This window comes from Vulpes lagopus, chromosome 1 (assembly GCF_018345385.1).
Source record: "Vulpes lagopus strain Blue_001 chromosome 1, ASM1834538v1, whole genome shotgun sequence".
Classification (NCBI taxonomy): domain Eukaryota; kingdom Metazoa; phylum Chordata; class Mammalia; order Carnivora; family Canidae; genus Vulpes; species Vulpes lagopus.
This window is the reverse complement of record NC_054824.1, coordinates 32329264-32351916: the sequence shown is the minus strand read 5'-3', so window position 1 is coordinate 32351916 and position 22653 is coordinate 32329264. Positions and strand designations below refer to the sequence as shown.

The 22653-nt window shown below is 40.0% G+C and overlaps 1 protein-coding gene across 1 annotated transcript in view; it reads left to right on the top strand.

Annotated features, from left to right (window-relative positions):
- The window catches only part of SH3BGRL2 (SH3 domain binding glutamate rich protein like 2), an 80177-nt gene that overhangs the window by 18124 nt on the left and 39400 nt on the right, over nt 1–22653 (top strand). The window lies entirely within an intron of this gene.

The following is a 22653-nucleotide window of genomic DNA, read 5'->3' as shown; positions in this document are numbered from 1 at the left end:
CGCAGGCCGGCTCTCCGCGGTCGGGGACCCGGACAGCGCTGCGGGAAATGGAGTCTGCGGGAAGCCCCCAGCTCCGGCGGTGTGGCTCGGGAATTTGGGGAAGGGGTCCCGCTTCCCTTGGGGTTAGTTCCTCCCGATTTGGGACATTCAGCCTGGTTCTGTTCTGTATGACCAGCCTTTTTCTAGGCTGCCTAGTTCCCTAGCTCCTGAATGAAACAAGTTCGAGCGGGGAATTGCTCTCTACTCTCCCTTCCCTCCCCACCCAGTACATTTCTTTAGTCTTATACCTGCGCAAGGAGAACTGTAAACTAGGCTTGTCCTGTCGTGCCAGGATTTCCTTGTTTGTTTTGTCTTTTCTCTTTCTTTCTTTCTTTTTTTTTTTTTTTCCTGCCTGGGATGCTATGAATATTTTTACATCGTGATGTAAACATGGGTGTTTGGTTTCTTTCCCCTTGTAGTGCCATGGTCAGTTTCATCTTGATGTATAAATTGTGGCCTCTAATTATTTTAAGCTGTTTTGTTGGGTCGAGATTCTTGTTGTTGTTGTTGTTGTTTTTTTTTTTTCTTTTAGGAAGAAAAGTTAAATAGCAAGGTGTCAGACTGTAAGGAACAATTCGGTAGTATACTTGATACTGCGTAGGACATTAGCAGTATGTTTTACATGATTATTAAGACTTAGTTTCCTTAGTAAGAGTTAAGCTATAGATTTAAGTGGTTCCTTGAGGAGATACACAATCAAACTAATCAAAAATGCAATATTGATTGCTTAAAATTTGATCTGGTCAGTTGCCTGCCCAGCAACAACCAGAGTGTTTCAAAATTTGTTTTTGAAGCAGGTGCGACAGAGTATGGAATAAAATATTGTTTATAAAGCCTTATACACCATGGAGACTTTTTATTTAAAAGGAAATACTAGTACAAAAAAGACCTCTTTTTCATTAGGAACAATAGAGGGGAAACTCCAACTTATCTTTATATGCAGGCATGTGGTGGTCCCCAGACTCCTGACAGTTTTTGTATTTCTAGTTATTTGTGGTTGCTTAGTCATACCTGTCTTTTATAGATTTCTCTACTGAACTGCACTTCTGTCAGGAAACCCATATTTTGTGGATAGGTTTTTTTCAAATGAACTTCTTCATAAGAATGCTACAAAGCTTTTGGTTTCACCACCAAGTTGTATCCTTCAATAATTGTTGCAATAGCATCTTATTGATTATGAAAGGGCTGATCTGCTGCATTAAGAAGCCTCGGTTATGTTGGACAAGTCAAAGTCAGAACTTCAGGGAATTACTTGGCTTATCCTGTCAGCAGGTAATTTACAAAGGGGGAAGATAGTTCTGAATTGTGCATCTCTATTTCCTCAAATCCATTAATAAGTATTTATTGTCTACCTATGTCCTTTTTTAATTTTTAAGTTTACTGTTATGTGTTTTGCACATGAAGCTGGACTTAAGAGACCTAAGTTTTAATACAGGCTCTGGCTGGTGGTGTAAGCTTGGATAAGCTGCTCTATCTCTGCCTGAGGTAGAACGGATTGTAATGTAAACTCAGAATTACATTCTAGCTTTAAACTGCTCTGATTTCATCAGTTGGGTAAAAGTGGATAAATCCTTCTAGCAGCATTTTTTTTTTTAACTTTAAATTTATACATATTAACCTCAAAGTGACTGTATTATTTTCCTTTGGTGTTTTACTGTGGTGTCTCAGGTCCCTTGACTGCCCTGCCTGGTAATATGTGTTTTCACATGGTTTGATTTGAACTCGAAAACATAATCTGTTATCACATATGTACAGCCCATAAACAGTAATTATCTATTTTAATGGGCCTAACTTTTTTAGGTCTCAGATAATCCTCAGTAAGTCCCTCCAGTTATATTATCTGTTATATTAATACACAGTTTTTCTATAATTATGTAATATTGATACTTTTGGTGATAAGAAAATATATGCTTATATGCAAGAATAATGATTTCTAAGAGATCGTGAAGTTGTTTAGGTTAACTGTCAGCCTGGGCCTGGGGAGGTTAATAGGGCTTATAGCATTAAGCTATATTAAGCTTTGAAGGCAAAGCCCCCGCCCCCGGCAGTGTTGTGTTGGTCATTGGCGCTGTTTTATTTGGTGACCACCTGTGATTAGCAAGTGCATGAGAGAACAAATAATTTGATTCCAAGGCAGTTTGGTTCTAGCCGAAGTTTCTTAAACCACAAGGAAGGAATGTAACTAGAAATGGACTTTGCTAAGTGAATCTCCCGTATTTCCAAAAAGGTGCTCTGCCCCAATCAGCGATAGATTTAAACAATCTGTTTAGAGAAAATCCTCATATCTTGTCTGACTTGGCTGAATTCTCCAGCTTCAACACATAACACTAACAGTAATATATGAAATAATTAACACCAAGGCATGGTTGCCCTTTTGTCCTCCCCAGCTCCAGGTAAAATCTGCTTTTATAAGGAAATAAGAGATGCCACATTATTATGCTATGGATACCTAAAAAGCAGATTTCTTATGCAACTTATAATGTTGCTGTCATTCATATTGTAGTAAATAACATTTATTTGAGTCCTCAGAAAATAGTTTATTCCCAAAGTGCCATTTTAAAATTTAATTTATCTGGTTGTATACCTGAAAGGGATTGTCCTGGGAACTTTATTCAGGAAATAGATTAATGTGACTTTTTAATTTAAAAACATGAAGATCAGTCAATTGTTTCATTCATTCATTATTTTATTTATTCAACAGGTATCTTCTAAGGGTCTGCTGCTTGCCCAGCTCTGTTCTTGTTCTTGTGGGGAACTGGAGGAGAATAGAGGATGTGGTCTCTGCCCTCAAGGAATTTAGGTGGGGACCGAGTGGGGAGATAAGATAGGAAAGCTAAAACCACCAGTAATAAAGTACAGCCCAAGGACACTTGGCTCTTTCAGAACACATTATCAGAGAGAAATAATATAGGGGCAGAGGGATACATTGCAGAATGTCAGATAAGGAGGGAAATGTGCCAGAAATCATAAAATATGCATGTGGGAGCCTTAGGCAGATGGCAGGGAGAGGAGTTGGGTTAGATTTGGAGCCTGGGAGAGTGCAGAGTCCACCTTGTTCAGGCTGGAAAGGGAGGAGCTTTGTGTAGAAGAGGGCAGGTGGCAGATGTCCCTGTGGACCTCATTTGAGAAAAGGGTAGACATAAAGTTCTTGCAAGAAGCCCATAACAAACTCTGTAGTGCGCAGCATCTCAGTGATGGCTTCAGTTTCTGCAGCTTGCCTGCTGTCTGGAACCCTTTGTCCCCAGTTAACAAGGGATACTGGCAGGGAGAGACCCCTGGTATGTGATTTTAGAAAAATCTTTACCCCTGTGCTTGCCTTGACTAAAATGTCAGAAAAAGAAAATCTTTCAATCTTTTTAAAAGTTTCTGGGCTCGGTTGAGCTGGAAGAAACCTAAAGAGATTTTCTTGTGAAGTCCAACCACCTAAAATCACAGAGAAGGAAATTTGGGCATAGAAAGTTAAGTGGCTTACCCTGAGGTCATTTATGTCACTCACTGTAGAGCTAAGAAAGGGTTAAATGGACACCAGGTCTCCTGACTCCTAAATGTATTCATTCCTCTGTTCATTCTGCAGTGCATTCATTCATGCATTGATTGACTCTTGCAGTCATCAGTCATTGAAAACCTGCAAAGTACCAGGGTCTGCGTTATGTGCTGTTAGGTGCTAGGTGTCTGTGAGGGTCAGGAGAACGGACTTAAACTCTGGCCCGTATGACACAAATCAGTGCTCTCTGTAGCTCAAAGGCTTGGGATACAGACCATTTAAACAGGGAGAATGCAGGGCCAATGGGTTTCTGTGGAGGAGGGTGAAAGGAGCTGTATACCCTTGGATATTGGAGAGAGACCATCATGGGGAAGAAAAGATACAAAGAAATTGGATGCAAAGTTAAAAAACAGAGCTTTGTCCAGGGCTGCTGCTATACTTTCAAGTGGAGATGAGAGTAGCCAGGGAACTCATGGAAGTTGTGCTCAGAGTTGTCTAGATCTTTGTAACTGTAGAAGGCATACTCTACTGGTTTGCATGACATATAGCTATTTTAAACATGCAGGATATTTTAACCAGGATGCTGTTGCGTCACCACAGAATGTATTCAGTGAAGCTTCACTGTGTGAGAAGGCCCCGGAAAAGAGTTACAAGGCAGTTCAAGTCAGGATATGACCATGTAGAATAGACTAAGACTGGGCAGTAATTCCTAAGTGATTCTAATGCCAGAAACTAGTGAGAGTGAGCCTGGTTCATCAACCTCTTTCTTTATTTCTAAAGATTTTATTTATTTATTTGAGAGAAAGACTGCGCACATATGGGCATGAGCCAGCAAGCACGAGCAGGGGGAGGGGCAGAGGGAGAGGGAGAGAGAGGGAGCGGGAGCAGGGAGCAGGACAAGCAGACTCCCCAGTGAGCGCAGATCCTGATGTGGGGCTCCATCCCAGGACACTGAGATCGTTACCTGAGCCCATACTTAACCCACTAAGGCATCTGGGCACCCTGCATTAGTCCATTTAACTCATTGAACCTTCAGAGTCGCAGGGCAAGGTGATTATTTATTCCCATTTTGCAGATGAAGAAGCTGAAGTTAACTGCCCTGATGAGATCAGACATAGTAGATGGTGAGATCCTGAGTCATATTCTAGCTAGCAGGTGGCTCTCAAGTTTCCAGAACAGTTCTCTTCTTTGGGCACTGCCGCACCCTGGGGGAATGAGAGTTCCAGGGATGCTTGACATCCTATCGTGTGCTGGATGGTTCCCCAGAAGAACTGCCCTTGCAAAATGCCGGAAGTATCCTTCATGAGAAACAGAGCCAAAGAGCATTGGCAAGTGACGATGTAGAGTGAGATTAGGGAAGTGGGAGCGTATTAGTAAGAAGTGGCCAGGAGAAGCAAGAGTAAGTTGGGAGTGCAGGCAAGGACAAGGATGTGATTGTAAGGGAAGGCAAGTGCATTGATTTCCTAAGGGCTGCCATTAACAAAGTACCAAAATCAGGGTCTTACACAACAGACATTTTTCAGGGTTCTGGAAGCTAGATCAAGGTGTTGGCAGGATTGCCTCCTTCTTAGGGCTGTGAGGGAGACTGTGCGCTCATGCCTCTCTCCTAGCTTTTGATGGTTTGTTGACAATCTGACATTCCTTGACATGTAGATAAATCATTTTGAGATCTGCCTCATATTTGCAAGGCGTTCTCCTTGTGTGTCTGTCACAGTATCCAAATTTCTCCTTTTAATAAGGACACAGTCCTTTTGGATAGAGCCTACTCTAATGACTTCACCTTAAATTGATCATCCGCTAAGATCCTCTTTTCAAATAAAGTCACATTCATAGGGACTGAGGGTTAGGATTTCAGCATTTTGGGGGGGAGCACAATTCAACCCATAACAACATGGAATATGAGGGATCAAATAGGCTAATAAATGGAATTTTCCCCTTTAATTGGAAAGACCATAGGCACATTTCTTGAATCTTAAAGTTAGCAGCTGGCTATGGAGTTATATGGAATTGTAGTGAATATATAAGGTCTGTTATAGAAAGGGAGATTTAGCAATATCCCAACTGAAGGCCTGACCTCAGTTTTTCTAGTTCATTTTTCTATTTCCCAAAGTTTTAAACTTGAAAATATAAATATAATCAAGGGCATGGACTCTTAGAAAATTAGGGGCTTTTTATCCATTTGTATTGGGATACTTTTAATAAACATTTCTATTTGAGAAAATGAAATTTTGACAAATATAATATGGAATATAATGTGGTTTCCATAGTGCGGGAATTTAAGACTATTTGAATCTTGTTTTTTCTGTGTTTTTCTTTTCTTTTCTTTTCTTCTTTTCTTTTCTTTTCTTTTCTTTTCTTTTCTTTTCTTTTCTTTTCTTTTTTTGGTCAGAACAGAAAAGGAAAACAAATGTAGTGATAAAAAGCAGGCAAAAAGCAGTGTGAGATACCAAATTAAATAATATTTCTTCTTTAGATGTTTTCATGATTTATTTATTTATTTAATGTTTTATTTATTTGAGAGAGAGCACGAGCAGGAGGAGGGTTAGAGGGAGAGAGAGCAGATTCCCCACTGAGCAGGGAGCCCCACTTGGGTCTCCATCCCAGGACCCTGAGATCATGACCTGAGCCAAAGGCAGACACGTAACCAACTGAGCCACCCAGGAGCCCCTTCTTGTTTAATTTATAAAAAATCCTGAAATGATTTTCCTTTCCCAGTAAAGTTAGAAGTGGATGATAGGATAGAAAAAGTCTAGATTCTTAGAGAATGTTTCATTTTTAAAAATAAAAATTAGTGTGACATATGGATATTATATATGAAAGTTTAAAATTCTTTATTTTGAAAAAAAAAAACAAAAAAACCCCAAATTCTTTATTTTGAAATGCAGATTTAAAAAATGGGATCAAGACATTATTGCTTTAATTGCTAAATGTCAAGTGTTTTAAAAGTCACCCTCCAAACTCTAACCTCAAAAGGAGGCTCTTCCAAGTTTCAGCAAACTTTCAGTAGGAACTGCTATAAATGGGTGCTGCTGTAGCTGCAGAGTTAGGTAGAAACAGAAGTTACTGTGATTCAAATTACATTCCTATATACATTATTTTTCTGTGATAAGTTTTGTTATACTGTCTATTCATTATGTGAAAAAGGACCCTGGCTTTCCAAATTAGTACTGTAGTGAAAACAACTTTTTTCCCCTGTAAAATGGCAAATGCTTATTAATATTTGAGATTTGAGGGAAATTTCCCACTTCTGATTATGCTCAATTTTTTTCAGGTCCTTTTTCTAGTCATAGTTTAAAAACACGTTATTGAGGGGTGCATGGTGGTTCAGTTGGTTAAGGGTCAGACTCTTGATTTCAGCTTAGGTCCTGAGATCAAGCCCTGCCCTGAGCTCTGTGCTCAGCAGGGAAAATGTTTAATGTTTGAGATTCTCTCTCCCCCTCTTTCCTTCCCTCCTGCTAGTGCATGTGCACATGCTCTCTGTGTCTCTCTTGAATAAATAAATAAAATCATTTTAAAAAATGAAGACATATCTTTGAGCCTTCCTGTTGAATGATTGTTGAGACCAGTAGTGATCAGTATTTTCCAAAATGGTGGGGGTGGGGGGGCAGTTGCAGAGGCCAGGAGAGGTGGGGGTTGGAGGTTGGAGGGCGACAAGCAGCCACAACCCAGCAATGTAGTTTGAGGCAGTGCAGCCTCCCTTCTGTCTGTCCTCTTTTAAAAATAGGCTTATCTGAGTTTATCTGCCAGCACTGACTAATTACTCAGGAACTGTACTATGGTAACTAGAAGTGTTGTTATTTCTTTTATGTTTGATTATTTTTTTTCCAAACTCTAAAGCATAAATCAACCTAGGAAAAGCACCTTCTGGCTCAGGACAGCTTTGATGTAGCACTGAAAGCTGAATGAGATGCTGGCAGATAGGGGACCCCTGCCAACAAACCCAGGTACTTTAAGGCTGGTACAACCCCTGGAGCCTAGAACAATGCAGCTGGTCCCCTAGATCTGGTGTCCTTTGTTAACCATTGACAGCTTTCTCATTCTTGGAGGGACCTAACTCTTTTGGGCTGGCTCGTACTAAAGGGGGTTTCCTGGAACTGACCCCTGAAGGTGGAAGGGCAGGGCGTGTTGTACATCAGGGTGTGTCCTCCTTGTTGTGAGACCTCTGTGGGCTCTCTGCCAATGTTGCTCAGAGCTCCTGAAACCGGAAATGGAATGTTGGCTGTGATTGAGGGCGAAGGGTTTTAGGTACTTCAGGATGTGCTTTCCATTTCCTACCAATGATGGCTCAGACCTGGAATTGGCTCTTTGTCAGCTTGGGCCTAGTGGATTTGGGAGTAGAGGGCTGAGAAGAAGAGAGACCCAATTAACTGACTTGCTTGACAGGTCAGTCGGTGCTATTTGGTAAATGGGAGTATAGTTAAAGTCAGCAGCTGTTACTGCATACCAATCCTCTATTCAAAATAAAACGAAGCAAAACAGAAAACCCAAAACAACACAACCAACATAGCTTTTGAGTTAGTTTGTTTTCCTTTTGGTATTAACACAAAGAGTGGGAGTATGGTCTTCATTCATGACATTCCCATCTGATTTGAAGCATACTAGTTTTCTGCTTTAGTAATTATATTCATTAGGATAGCTCTTTGAATGGGAGTTGGCCACTTCTGTAAGCACGGGTCCCCATCCGACAGTTTCAGGCTGCACTGACCTTTTATGATAAACTACTTACTAGCCCAAGTAAGTATTTGGGTTAAATTGATTTATTTAATTCTGGAGTTAGCTTATACTCAAGTCCAGCACCTCCTTCTGCTCCATCCACAGATTATCACTGGGAGGCAATATAATAATCTCATGGTTAAGGCAGGGGCTATCCAAATCCTAGCTCTGCCATTGATGAAGGGCATGGCCTTATGCCAGTAATCTCAGACTCTTTATTTGTAAAAATGGGATAGGAATGGGTCCTTCTGTATATAACTGCTTTGAGCAGTCTTCCACAGGAGGTATTTAGCTGGAGTGTCAGGTACATAGTAAGTACTCAGTGTGTATTATCTATGATTTCTGTTATATTCTCATCAACAGTAGCATACTAGTAATAGCAGTAATAAAACAATTAAAAAAGTTAAAAACTTGGGTCATGTAAGATCTTTAATCATCAAAAAAATTATATATAGTACATAGAACTTACTAAGCCAAGGTTGCATGCTGGTATTATAGTTTCTGGTAAACTTATAAGGAATTTTTTTTACTGAAATTTGAAGTTTGAATTAAATAATTAATATTTGAGGTCATTCCCCAAATAAATCACTTAATTAGAATTCTGTAATTTTTTAACACTTTATAGGTACACAGCATGTCAAACATGAGTCACTAAACCATATTGACTCATTACCTACAAAGTGCTTACTATTTGCAATTGATCACTATTCTTTGCTGTATCTAGTACATGAATTTAGAATTCCTGGTTTGATTTAAGCCTTCCTATACCTAGCAAGTAGATTTCATCCCAGATAACAGCTTTGGTTGTTGGATGGTGGCTGCCTGTAGAGTGGGAGAGAAGTTTTGGAGCTTTGTCTGAGATCAGCTGGAAAACTACTGTGATTGGTTGTTGATGTAAATTATATTTATATTTGCATTATATTTATATAATTAATTATTTATATGTTAAAAAATTTTATATATGTTTAATTCTTATATAATAAAATTTTATAATTATAAATATTTTTATAATCCTCTTAACTGGCACCAGAGGAGAAAGGACCAGGGCTTATGCCAGCCCTGTCTTAGATTCTTTGAGATTTGCATAACTGAATGTAGAGTATTTTGAGTGTATGAGTAAAAGGGAAAAGAAATGTGAGACACCATGTTGAACTGATGGATAGACAATATCTTCTGCAAACGTCTCACCCCAAATCTAGGGGGAGGTGGTAGAGAAGGGATATCTCTGTTTAATGAAGGTGAGTGAAGAAACTGATTATCATGACTGTGAAACCTGAATTCTGATGCTTGCAAAACATTCGTGGGGAGCTTGCCTATGAGGTAGATGGTCAGGCAGATGGTGGTAAAAGAAGTTGGGGGCTTTGTGGGAGAAATTGGTAGAAACAGGGAGAAAGACACTGGAATAGGTGGACTATCAAATATGCCTAACTACCTTGCTGAGCCTTAGAGCACTAGAAGGTCAGGTGAACAGTTAATGTTTACCTGTGCCCAGATGTGGTAGGATTTTTCCTACAGGTTATTCAATCCTCATAATTCCCCTACAAACTGTATTTATTATACTCCTTTTTCAGATGAGAATATTGAGGTACAGGGTGACTAAGTAACATGCCTAGGATCATTCAATTCAATGAATCCAGATTTGAACCCCTCCCTGTCTTAAGATTTTGTGTCTAGTGCTTTTATCCCACATTACTAGTGAGAAAAGCCCCTGCTCGGAGGCGAGTGAGATCCTGAGTCTTGCAGACCCAGAAACAGCCTAGGATAATAGTGTGTGAACTCAAGTTAGAGAAAGGGGGAGGGGCAGGACTGCTAAAGAGCAGCTCCAGGGTCCCCACGCACTGGCTATTTGGCCGATAATTGTAGCCACAGTATCCTTGGCATGAAAGCAATGACTTTGCTTCTGTAGAGACTGATACTTGGAATGGAAATGGAAAGATATTTCATTTATGGAATGGATGGAAATGGTTGAAATGGAAAGCTAGTATTTCATAATAATTATAATAGTAACAAGAACAACTATCATTCATACCATGTGCAGGAAGTACCCAAGGCTTTATGTTTGTTATTTGTATTCCTCAAAGTAACTTGGCTTGGTAGCCATTTGTATTCATTACCTGGCTTCCTTCACTCTCTAGTAGAATGGGAAACTGAAGCTCAGAAATTTCAAATAACTTGCCTTGTCATAGAATCCAGAAGGTATAGACACTAGATCTGTGTCATCCATTTTCCTAATAACCATGTCACAGAGGAAGGAGCCAGAGGTTAAAGAGAAGTTGGAATAGTCAGTCTTTGAAGACACTGTTGAATGTTTTGTTGGATGTCCTGAAACCAAATGTATGATTTACTTCAAATGCAATTCTCTTGCTTTGTGTGACAGAGTAGAACTGACTTGATGTGTTGAGCTGGAGGGAGCAGCATGGGTTGAGAAAGTAATAGGGTAATACGGGAGAAGGAGAGATTGGCTGGGATGAGGTCCAGGGTAGAGATGTTTTAATCTCTTGGGACGTTTTGGGCAACATGAGATCTCCTGGGACAAATGGTGGTAGTAGAAGCATGTGTTCTCATTCTTTCCATCTTGGATCCTCTGTTCTTGGGAGACTTTTTCTCCACAGGCAGATCATTCCTTGTTTTCTACCCTGTAAATAATGTGTCCTTTTGGGTGGAAAGAGTTTATCAGTATATAGCAGCCTACTATGGAAGTTTGATGCAAGAGTGGGTAGAAACTGAGAGGCCAGAGGCAGGGCTGTTGGTGGTTGTAGGAGAGGGAAGGAAGGCCTGTGGGAGAGCAGAGGGAAAGATACAGTTGGCACGTGCAGGAAGGCAGAAGGAGCCTGCATTTATATACCTTATCTGCCCACTTGCATAATTGTAATTTTTGTGCTTTCCTTATTGTTAGCCATCTCTCTCTCTAAGATCAAATGCTTTATATGTAATTTACTAAAAGAGCCTCATAAGCATGGTTGATAGAAGAAATTTGTGTGATACAAACAAGATGATAAATGGAAAGAATGTGAATTTTAGGAGTAGAAGGACCTAGGTTCAAATTATGGCTCTGGTGCCCTAAGTGGCAGGGTGGCATAGCAAGTCTTTTAACTTCTCTGGATCTCAGGATCACCATTTTCAAAGTTGTCAGAGCTTAATGATAAGGTCGCCACTAATAATACTGTGGATTTCATTTACATTTAAGTCTATAATAATTCTCTGGTCTTTTATGAATTTTCAACTCTAAATGAGCTATTCATATTTAATTAACGAAAAACAAATTATTGTTCCAGTCAGGCAATAGGTCCTGAGTTAGATTGGAACACATCTGTAGGAAGACCTGAGACTGATATTGTTTATTAGGGTTGACATTGTGTATTAGGGTTAGTACAGGCTAGAGGTCACAGTCTAGTTGCAGAGGCTAGAACCCCTTCTTTTTTTTTATTTAATATAGTGTTTTAAAATGTGTTTAAAATGAGCAAAGATTTTAAATATGAGATGTCTAGAATTCCTACTCTTCTTCAGACATCTGAAGATCTCTTGACTCCAGGGCCTTACTCCATCATGACATGGATACATCAAAGTTGATTAATGGTGACCTCTGCATCGGGGCATGTGCCTTTGGGGGTCTCTGTACCACCATTTCTACTGTCTTCCCAACTCTGAGCCATTTGTTATTGAGCTTGTGCTGTTCTTTTTCCTATAATATGAAGTATTTCTTGGCATGTATATTTATGAAAAGTGGAAATTACAAGATTATATTGAGAGGGTTCTATATGTTTCATGAAGAATGGAAGTCAGCAGAAGTTTTTTTGTTGTTGTTGAAAGATGGAAATAATAGTCTTAAATTATTATTAGGTGCTTGTGGCTTCATGCCTTTTTGTTAACTACCTGATCCCTTTGGATATTTGAATGACTCTGTGGAATTATTATGGGAGGTAACAAGTGTCTATTTCTTTTTTTTTTTTTTAAGATTTTATTTATTTATTCATGAGAGACAGAGAGACACAGAGAGAGAGACAGAGAGAGAGAGGCACAGACACAGGCAGAGGGAGAAGCAGGCTCCATGCAGGGAGCCCAACGTGAGACTCGATTCCAGGTCTCCAGGATCACACCCCGGACTGAAGGCAGCGCTAAACTGCTGAGCCACCCGGGCTGCCCAACAAGTGTCTATTTCCTATCTGTGCTTGGTGCTGGCCTCTCAGTCCTCTAATCATAGAACTGCTGCTTGAAGTCGTTATACTCTAGAACAGAACTTCCTGGAAAAGCTTAAAAATGAAATTGGTCATACCCTAAGCCAGGTTGTATCACCAGCATTACTGTTGTCATTTTGGTGTAGATAATTCTTTATTGTGGGATTGTCCTGTGCATTGCAGACCCTGAGTGGCATGCCTGGTCTCTACTCACTAAGTGGTAGCTATTACTACCCCCTGCCTGCAGTTGTGACCATGAAAAATGTCCCCACATATTCCCAGATGTCTCCTGGGGGGAAAATCGCAGCTGGTTGAGAAGCCCTGCTCTACTGTATAGTAGCAGAGAGGAAATGCTCATAAAGAGAAGACTCAGATTGCTTTAAAACCAAAAGGAACTGAAGAGATCATTTAATTCATCTGTCTCTTCTGATGAGGTGTGAACTGTTAAATTAGTAGTTCAAGTCTACACTGCTTGTCCTGACAGTCCTAGAACAGTGCATTGTAGACCTAGAATATTGCATTGGGAGTTGGGAAACAGTCTGGTTCTGGTGATGACATTTTTTTTTTTTTTTCTTTTTTTGCAAACTCTGTGCTCAACATGGGGCTGGAACTCACAACTCTGAGATCAAGAGTCACATGCTCTACCAACTGACCCAGCCAGGTGCTCCTCCACCCTCCCCTTTTTGCTGCCATTTATTCAGCTTTCTGTTTTTAGACAAGAAATTTAGCTTCTCTGGGCTTCAGATTTCTCATCAGGCTGTTGTTGTTGTTGTTGTTGTTGTTGTTTTTGTTTGTTATTGTTATTTTTAATTGAGATATAATTCACATACCAGAAAATTCACCCTTTTCAACTGTATATTTCAATGGTTTTAGTTTATTCCCTATGTTATTACCACTATCTAATTCCAGAACCTTTCCTCACCCCAAAAAGAAATGCATGACCATTAGCAGTCATTCTCCATTCCCTCCTGTTCCCTGCCCCTGGCAACCACTGATCTTCTTTATCTCTCTTTGGATTTACTTCTTCTGGCTGTTTCACATAAATGAAATCCCACTGTATGTTGCCTTTTGTGTCTGGCTTCTTTTACCTAGCATAATGTTTTCAAAGTCCATGTGTGTTGTAGTAGGTATCAGTACTTCATTTCTTTTTATGGCTAATACTCCATTGTATTAATAGACGACATTTTGTTTATTCATTCATCAGTTGATGGACATTTGGATTGTTCCCACTTTTGGTCTATTATGAATAATGCTGCTGTGAACATTTGTGTGATCATATGTTTTCAATTCTCTGGGACATATACCTAGGAGAAGAATTGGTGTTTCATATGGTAACTAACTCTACATTTAACTTTGTGAGGAATTGCCAAGCTGTTTTCCCAAAGTGGCTGTTTTATTTTATATTCCTGTTAGCAAGGTCTGAGGGTTCCAGTTTCTCTGCATCTTCACCAACACTCATTATTTGTTTTTTCAATTATAGTCATTTTAGTGGATGTGTAGTGGTATCTCAGTTTGGTTTTGATTTGCATCTCACAATAATGATGCTTTTTCAATTTTTTTTTTTTTAAAATTTTTATTTATTTATGATAGGCACACAGTGAGAGAGAGAGGCAGAGACACAGGCAGAGGGAGAAGCAGGCTCCATGCACCGGAAGCCCGACGTGGGATTCGATCCTGGGTCTCCAGGATCGCGCCCTGGGCCAAAGGCAGGCGCCAAACCGCTGCGCCACCCAGGGATCCCTAATGATGCTTTTTCAGAACTGGTTTAGAACCTTCTTTTGAAGAGTTCTTCTAGCTTTGAATTTTAAAGTTTTTTCTTCTATTCTACATATGAACCAATATGAATAATACAGAATTGAGTCCTTAGGGATATCTATTTTGGAAATTAATTGGGTTAATCAGTTCCCATATATGTATTAGTACCTTTTATTGCACAGTGTTTAGCCATATTCAGGATGCAGAATAGATACATGACATGATCCTTTCCCCTCCCACATAACTCCTAATCTGAGGAGAATAAATGAACATGGAAAACAGAGGGTAACAGAGTCATATGGAATGTAATGTTAAAATTATCTGGCTTGTAGGTTAGTCTCAAGGGCAGGTATGTTTATTTGGACGAGGACAAAGAAAGTCGTATCAGAGCTGGACAGAAAAATAGCATCCTTTTGAGTTGGGAAGGTGGCTGTTTTTAAGATTCTAGAAAATTTCACTTAAATAAAAGTGGCCAGTGGAAAATGAAGAGGTTCCCCCCCCCCCCAAAAAAAATATTTTGTATGAGCGTGTGAACTGAAATAGATGTCATCCTCCCTGGTTTTTTTTTGTTTTGTTTTGTTTTTGTTTTTTGTGAGAAGAATGAATTTGAATTGTGTATCAGTGCTGCCCTTTGTTTTAGACTAGATGACTCCTTTTCCACTGATAGGTGTTTCCTGTAGTGAGAACAAGACAAATGGAGGCTCTAAGGTTAGTTCCACAGTTCTGTTTTCATAGCAGACTTGGTTTTAAGAGATTATTAACAGGGATGAGATGATTAATAATTCACTTTTTGAATTCCTTTTCCATTAAAGGAGAGAAAAAGGCTTTATCCTTTTAACAAGATTAAGTCTGTGTGTTAGGTTCAGAGAACTTAGACAAACCTTATTGACTCCTGACAGCTTACAGCTTCAAGGCCTAACTTTTTGCCCTGGCATTTTGGGGCCTCGGTGATCTGATTCTGACCTACCTTTGCAGCATTTTCTCTTTCCATTCCTTTGACTACTATAAAAATACACCAGTCTTTTTTAACTTCTGCCTTCTATGCCTTTTCTCATAACATCCCCTCAGCCTGTGCTCACCCTGCATTGTGACCAGATTTCCCTCCTCTCTTTGAAGCCTATACCATCTACCAGTGAAGTCTTCCCCACACCCCTCCCTTTCTCATCCTCCCTCCAAACGGGGAGGCTCTGCTTCTCTAGCCTCCATGGTGCAGCCTATGGAACTGCTATCCTGGGGCCTCAACACATTCCACCCTTGGTTATAATTATTTTGTACTCAGGCTGTTTGAACTACAAGTTCTAAGTTCTTTGAGGTCAGGGCTGTTCCATTCATCTTTCTATACCTTCATACTTCTATATACCTCTTTCCTATTAAAGAACTTGGCATGTAGCATTTGCTGAATGAATGAAAAAGAAATATTGTTTCTGTAGCTTCCACATCAAAAATATCAAGCTTATCTAGAGTTCAGAACCATGCCAGAGTGGGACCAGCATGGAACATGTACACAGAAGTCTGCTTTGGAAAACAAAAGGCTGTGAGGGACATGATTTACAGGTTTCCCTGGCTATCCAAAGTAGAACATTCCTGTGAAACTTCATAAGCTGAAATGGGATAAAGCCAAAAGGCAATTACCACTAATTTATATAAAAAGATTTTTGAGTGTTCCCAAACTAAAATATAACCTCTCTTAGGCTTTTTTGATACCTTAAGACACATCTTGCTAACAGATGCATAAAATAAATGGAGATAATGCATAGATGCTCATAGATACGGTTAAAACCTATGGCAGCTTGATGCTGAGCTGCTGAGTAGAGTTCTGGGGAAGGAGCTTGGGGGTGCCACTCTTGCTGCCGGGGTGCACTCTGCTTCTACAAAGGCTTGCTGCAAGACAAACAATACTATTTTCGCTTTTCACCTTTTTCATGAAGGTGAAAATCCTCTTTGGATTTCTTTCAGCTAGTGGAAATAGGTACTAATGTAGGCCTTTCAGAAAAGTGAAGTGGTGTACTGTGAACTTTCAAAAAGCAAAGACACCTGTATTTTACCGCTTCTTAAATAAGTGGCATGAAGAATCTATGTTATTAGAGATAATTTTATTGTAGTATTACTTCTCTTATGCAGATCTATCAGATTTCTCAAACCTCTGTGTGGATGAACTGGAGACGTGGACGGAACCAGAGGGGTCTCTGAGAGGCAGTTGGTGACTCCACATACTGTGGGATTGGGCTGGGGGGCTGGGAGGCTAGGGGACCGCCCTTCAGAGCCTCTCCTCAAGACAGCTGAATGGAATAGTCCACAGCCATTTTCAGCTCCAATGAAGGAGCCACAAAGGGAAGCACTGAGAAGTGACAACTGACTCCTGAAGGCAGACTTGGAGAATTCCAGAAGCACAGTTTCAGGCTTTAGTTGGTAGAGAGTAAAATAGCAGACTTTTACACATAAGTGGACTCTGAGAATGTCAGTGCACCACATCAAAGTACAAAGATGGATTATAATGATGATTCTTCATCCAGAACAGATTAAATCAGGTTTGGCATGTTTTCCTTTGATGTACTCGGTTAAACAATGCAGGAGCACATGGTGCATTTTAGAAAGATTTCTAAACTAAAATTATTTTTTATAAAATGTCAAAATAAATTTTTGTTTAAAGGGATGAACTTCAGTTATACAGAAGACCACAATCTCCAATTTCAGGAGAAAGTAACTTACTTGCTCCTACCTCTGTCCCCCTCGTTGCAACTCCTCTTTTGCCTTCCATCTTCCTTTCTCTCTACCTTCTCATATAATACCTACCTGTAAGCTCCTTTCCCCCATCATCCTAGGGGCTGTTTAATTTATATTCCTTCTTTTTATATTTCTGATACTGTGCATTTGTTTTTTGCTTACATGTTGCCAAACTTCACAGTGCCCCCTACTCCCCTCCCACCCCTTCTCCACAGAGTACTGTCCTGGCCTGGAGGCACCATTCTGACTGCCATTTTCATATGGAAGTTCATTTTTGGCCAGCCCCATCTCCCTCCACCCCCTCCCCCCCACTAGACTATGCACTGCATCAATTTAGAGGCCTTGTTTTGTCACCTCTGTTTCTTTAGTTCCCAGGACAGCCTAGCACATTGCAAGGTCTCCACAAGATCTCATAAAAACCTGAATAAAAACAATGACTCCTTGACCTTTTAAAGATACTTTGATTTTTCTTTGTACTGGCTCTCTGTTCTCTCTCTCTCCTCTTCCTTCTTTTAATTACTCCACTTACTTTCTTGAGTGGAGATGGAAGGGAGAATTCCATGGAAGAAGATATAGAGAAATTTGAGGTGGAAACACCAGAATTTGGAGGTACTCTTCAAGACTTCACCTTATCTGAAATGCAGGAGTTAGGGTCATCTGTGGGAAGGGTGAGTGCCTGTGGAGATTTGAAAAAGCTATGAAAGCTTCCAGTGGCAGTTGTGTGGGATTCAAACAGAACCAAGTGTCTAGCTGAAGCTAGATGATTGCAGTTCTTAGCAGACAAGGCTCATAACATTGCGCAGTAGCCCAAAGAGGGAAGGCTAAGCTGATGACATGGCCAATCCAAGACAGGGTGGTTCCATAGAATGCAGGCAAGAGCATCCAGACTTTGTCTCAGAGGTATCAGTTTGTGCCTACAAAGGAAACGTGAATTAATTATATGATACCTTATAGAATGTAATTGCAAAAATTATCTGGTGTTCCTCACATTACTTTTCAATGTAAGTAGAAGTAGTTTCCAGATCATCTCTTGGGATCACTTTCCACCCAATTGAGGATTAGCTGTTGTAGAAGTGGGAACAACACATTCAAAAACACAATGTACAGAGTAGCATCTCAGGCCATTGATAAAGGCATGGCCTTTGGCTGAAGGCTGATAATTCTTGCCTGTAGAAAATACTGTCCTCAGCAGGATTTCCTCCTTACTGCAGAGGATTTTGATTATTATGGCAAGTTTTGCTAGACCAGCTCTTCTGTAAAGTATTCTCTAATTAACAGAAGGCTCATGTACAAGCAATTGTGTATAATTTTCATAGTCTCGTAAGATAGCAGCATCCTAAATGCATATTTTATACTTGGCTGACTTTTTTCTTTAAGGAAGTAAAACGTGATCTTGACAAAAAATGTAAAAACAATAAAATCAAGCTGACCACATCTTTCAATCCATTTGCTAAAGATTTATTATGGCCTCACATTGCTAAGTAATACAAGTTGTTGTTTTTAAGTTTAATTTAATTAATTTATTTATTTTTTAAGTGTACTCTGTGCTCAATATGGGACTTGGGCTCATGACCCTGAGATCAAGAATTACATGTTGTGTTTATTGAACCAGTCAGGTGCTCCTGTTGTTGTTTTTTTTTTAATGCAAACAAGTTTTTTTTTTTTTAAATGCAAACTAAAAGTAGTTTAATGGATGTGTTGATGGAGAAATTAGTTAGAACTATTTACATTGCATCAAACAGGTGGGAAAGGAGACAAATTAGCTGACAGGTATGTGATGAGCAGCTCATCCGAAGCTATCTACTGAATACCATTGGGGATGCAGATGTGATGCTCTCATGGTCTTCATCTTTCAGAGGAATTTATGGTTGAGCTGGGGAATGTCGCAGATATGAAACTGTGCCAGGCTGTGTGTCATTCTGTGCTGGGTTGGTGGTTACTTTGAGTATAATGGGAATTTGGTAAAGGGGATGATTTGGGAAGGGAGCGGTTGGTATAAGTTAGAGTTTCTCAGCCCTGGTACTATTGACTTTGTGGATGGCTTTCCTGTGCATCGTAGGATGTTTAGCAGCATCTCTGGCCACTTGAATGCCAGTAGTACTGTCTACCTGTACAAATCAAAACTGCCTACAGACATTAACAAATATCCCTGGTGGGGGGACAGAATTGTTCCCAGTTAAGAACCACTGGGTAGGCATAGTAGAGCACAGTGTGGATTTGGGGCTAAGCCGTGAAGAGTAAATAGAACCTGTATAGGAAGTGTGGATAGTATGGGGATGATTTCAGCTGGGAGAAAGCATTTAAGTAAAAACTCAGTTTCTACATGTCAGTCTTGGAGTAGGGCTACTCAGAGTATGACTTGTGGAGCAAACTGTGTTGCTGATACTAGCCTTGCAATTGAAGGGAAACATTTAGAAACTTTTATTGCAAGTTGAGAGTAATTTTATAAGTTTGGAGGGTTTTTTTTTTTTTTAAATGTGATAATAATAAGCTTTAGGCTTCTCTCTTTTTTCTTTTTCTTTTTTTTTAAGTAAACTCTGCCCAACGTGGGGCTTGAACTCATAACCCCGAGATTACAATTCACATGCTTCACTGACTGGGCCAGCCAGACTCCCCTAGGCTTCTCTTTTTTATGTCTTTATTATTTTGTTTTTCTAGAAATTTATTTTCCGAAAGTATCAGTCTGTGACAGATTGGAACATTAAAATGAGAACAACAGCAACTAATCCTTTACCACTAATACTTGGAGGAGTATCAAGGCTGTGTCTGGACTGAATTTAGTGTGCGTGGTGGGGAAGTACAATGGGCTAGGTATGGTTCAGATGGGACATTGAAGTCAGGGTACCTGACACATCTTAGGCCTCATTCTCAGATCTTTTCAGGATGAATGAATGAATGCCTGGAAAGCTTCCAACTAGAGCAGAATTGACCTAGGAGGGACACCTGGGTGGCTCGATGGTTGAGCATCTGGCTTTGGCTCAGGGCATGATCCCAGGGTCCTGGAATCAAGTCCTGCATCAGGCTACCCACGGGGAGCCTACTTCTCCTTCTGTGTATGTCTTTGTCTCTTTCTCTCTCCGTATCTCTCATCAATAAATAAATAAAATCTTAAAAAAAAAAAAAAACAAAAGAATGGACCTATGAGTCGGGAGAGGAGATCCAGTGGTATTTTTGAGGTGGGAGTAACTTTTAGAAGGGGATATTAATGTCATTTAACCTATCTCTGTGGTTTTTGTCTTTCAGTTTTCTGCCTGTCTCCAGTTAGAAACCTTTTCTAATGACTTGCCCTTGAATCATAATTTTAACTGGTTAATTGCCACTTGAAACTTTAATTTGTACATTTTAAACCTTGCATGTCAGATTATGGGTATCCTTTCCTTTTGGGATTTATAAACACTCCCCTATCTTTGGCACAAAGTAACTTTTGTGATTATCTGGTGGTGCCTGTACCTATACCTGAAAGAAATGAAGGAGGGTACATTTTGGCCCCTTTGTATTTTCTGTTGAGTGGAAAAGCTGTGCCCTTTGTGGTTTTATGATGGTGTCGATGGCCTGTGCCTCTGCCTGTAATATGGAGTCTTATTTGGACCATGGATGGCATTGATGAGAGATTATGGAGGCTGACTGCTCAGCTAGTGGCCATAGGCCTGTGCTCATGTCTTCTCTAGAAGCTTTGGAGAGTGTTAGTTTGCTTAGATTCCCTCTGCCACTTAACTTTTCTTTCATTGGACTTACTAAATATTTTATATCTGACAATTTCAATATCTGAAGTGTTTGTGGTTTTTTTTTTTTCCTCCCTTCTCTTTCTGTGGCTGTGGCTCATGATGTGTTGTGTGGTTCTTGGTATGCTTAATTCTTGAGTATTGGCTGTTTCCTTGCTAATATCTTGAAAGTAATTGCTTAAAATAATATGTGGCATTTAAGGCTTTATAAATTTCACTTGGGATGATGTAATGGGGCCAGAGTTCTTGGTTTTCTATCTCCTAAGTGTAAATCATTTGGTGAAATGGAGAAGTGGGTGCTGGGCTGCTCGTTGGGAGATCTGGGTTCTAGCTCTGACTCTTGCTATTTACATAGTGAATTATTTTGGGTAACTTATGACCTCTCTGTGTCTCAGCTTTACCATTTTGTCAAAAGACTAGATTGACAGGCCATTGAATAATTATTGTAGGACAAATGATTGATGTCAGGACTATGGTCCAGGCATCAGCAATTTCACATTCATTGTTTCTGCAGCTTCGTCATTTGCTGATGTAGTATGCAAAGCCGTTTAAAGTCAAAAAGGTATAGCGTATGTCCCCTGCCCTCCAGAATTTAAAATTCTGTCTAAAATTCTTGTCTACTTGACAAAACCCACTAGCTCTCAGATACAAAATGAATTTGAGTAGCACATTCTCTGCAAGTTCAGAGGAAGTGGAGAATATTCTGGACATAGGATGAAACTATGAGATGTGGGTTCTAATAAATTGGGCATTGCAGGAAAAGTAGGACTTAAATATTAAGAAGGCAAAAGGGCACTCCTGGCAAGGGAAACAAGGAGAGGTCTCTGTGGGGAGGAAGTACATGTAGGGAAAGGAGAGGTAGGAGATGGCATTGAGAAGTTGGGACCTCAAATGCCAATCCCACACACCTTAGCCATTCCCCAACAGTACCCATCCTCTTCTCTCCAGCACTAGGCAACCACTATTGTACTTTCTGTCTCTAGATTGGCCTATTCTGGACATTTTTATAAAGAGAATCATATAGTATGTGGTCCTTTATGACTAGCTTCTTTCACTGAGCATGTTTTTAAGGTTTATCCATGTCATGGTATGTATCAGTACTTCATTTATTTTTATGGCCAGATAATACTCAAATCTATGGATGTATAATGCAAATTCTTGAGCCCCACCCAAGCCTTACTGAGAAACTTTGGGGTTGACCTTGTTTCCATAGTCTGGTCTGATAAGCTCTCCAGGTAATCCAGATATACCTGTGGGTGGAGAGCCATTGCTGCAGGGTGAGTAGGGGAGGGCATGAGGCTGGAGAGGTGGACCTTGTGGGCCCAGGCATGGATTTTTTTCTTTCATCTCAAGGATAGTGGGAAGTTACTGAGAGGTTTTTAAACAGAGATATGAAGCCATTAGGTTTGTGGTTTAATAAAACAGTTATTTTAGCTTCATTGTGAAAAGCAGTTTGGGGGAATCTGGTTAGAAGAAGACGCAGGAAGCTGTAGATGAGAGACTGTGGCTTGGCATGCATTAGTGGGAGTGAAAATGGAGAAACATGGGTAGGTTCAAGAAAAATTTTGAAAGCAGAAAGGACATGGCTTGATTAATTGCATCATCAGAGAGTCAAAAATGAAGTTCAGGTTTATGGATTGGACAGGTAACTGGATGGTGGTACCATTACTAAGATCTTCTGAATTTTCTGGTTTTCAAATATGTGAGTAAATTTTTTTAAAAAGATTTTATTTATGTTTTTGACAGAGAGCGTACATAAGCAGGGGAGCAGCAGCAAGCAGAGGGAGAGAGGGAAGCAGGTTCCCCACTGAGCAGGGAGCCCCATGTGGGTCTCAATCACAGGATCCTGGGATCATGACCTAAGCTGAAGGCAGACACTTAACTGACTGAGCCACCCTGCCCCCTCCCCCCCATATATGAGTAAAGCTTAAGCATCCATTCCTCCCCCTTTTTGACAAGCCCCAGAGACAACATAGGATGACATTTGAGTTATATACTATATAGAAAATTCTCTTGGGAGATGTGCCACAACATCTAGAAC